Raw genomic sequence first — 1,500 nt, forward strand, 5'->3', positions numbered from 1 at the left:
ATGTTGGTGGTGGTGCTACAGTCCATCAAGTAACAAAAGCACTTAAGTATATCACTTCAGATAAAAAGGTACTGGCTATTCTGGTCAACATTTTTGGAGGAATCATGCAGTGTGGTGTTTTTGCACAGGGTACAGTCACGGCAGTAAAAGACGTGGAAATTAAAATACCTGTTGTGGGGGTTACAAGGTACACGAGCTGATGATGCTAAGGCACCGAGAGTAGACAGTGGGCTTAAAATTCTTGCTTGTGACCACTTGGAGGAAGCTGCTAGAATGGTCAGAAGGCTCTCTGAAACAGTGACCTTAGCCAAGCAAGCGCATGTGGATGTGAAATTTCAGTTGCCAATATGATCTGAAAACCCAGAGGATGGCTGAAGGTGTTAAATGTGCTATAATCATTAAGAATACTGTGTTCTGTGTTATTGTTCTTTTTAGCATGTGGAGATTGTAATTGCCATGTAGGTATACAAACTTTTAAAAGCATTTGGTTTGCATTTAATTCTACTATTTATAGAACGGACTGTTTGTATAAAGAATCTAGAATGCAGGTATCTAATTTCTTTTGTTGCAGCCAGTCTTATTTGCTTCTTCTACAAAATGTAACTTGCAATATGTCTGTTTATTATTGTTGGATATAAAGTTCTTCATTGATAAGAGTCCTACAAATAAAATAAATTTTAAAAAATTCCAGGGTTTACCACCAGCTCTGCACTAAGCACTAGGACAAGCACTTTACAAATATTTTATATAAGACTTGTAACAACCCCATAAAGTAGATACTATTATTCTCATTTTACACATAAAAAGGCAGGATCAGAGAGGTTAAGTGCCCTGCCCAAGGTCACAGAGCATGTTCTTCTCTGCCATGAAACTTCCCTAATTCTTCCATCACTTTCGAAAAAACATATCTCTAACAATTTCCCAAGTTCATCTTGTGCTCTCCTTTGCCACAGCCACCTTGCTGGAAGCCTCCTTAACACCTGCCACTCAGTCCCGGGCACCTGGCCAGTCTCATCGCTTCAATTCATTCTTTATGTAGCTCTAAGGCAAATATTTAATTTAGTTTGCTTCATGGTCAAGCAGGTAGCATGGCCTGTGCTGCATTAAATGTCAACCCTTCAACTTAGGATTTAACAAGGGATGCCCCAATAGAAGTGGGGACAGTTGCTTCATCTTCAAGTCCTTCCTCCACTGTAGGGGGTCCTCTCACCCATGCCCTGCCTCCTGGAATACTCTGTGTCCAGCAGCCAGAATCCACAGTGAGAAGGTCTGGGAGGTTGGAAGAGAAGCAGATTGGGGGAGCCCCATAGCTGTGAATGAGAGGATGTTTGGGTGACGGGGACCGGTCACAAGCTGGAGATGTTGAAAGAGCAGGAGAGTCAGCGCCACGGACCTGACACCTGGCGGATCCTGACACCTGCTGAGCTCCCTGGAAGCCTTCTATGAAGAACACCCTCCGACCACAGGCACAGCGTGCTCTCTGCCAGCTCAACCTCTGTG

General features: G+C 43.3%; 1 pseudogene; it reads left to right on the forward strand.

Moving 5' to 3' along the window:
* LOC105534023 overlaps positions 1–351 on the forward strand; it is a 1,790-nt pseudogene extending 1,439 nt beyond the window's left edge.
* Positions 352–1,500: the final 1,149 nt, after the last annotated feature.

This window comes from Mandrillus leucophaeus, unplaced genomic scaffold (assembly GCF_000951045.1).
Source record: "Mandrillus leucophaeus isolate KB7577 unplaced genomic scaffold, Mleu.le_1.0 Scaffold13, whole genome shotgun sequence".
Taxonomy (NCBI): Eukaryota; Metazoa; Chordata; class Mammalia; order Primates; family Cercopithecidae; genus Mandrillus; species Mandrillus leucophaeus.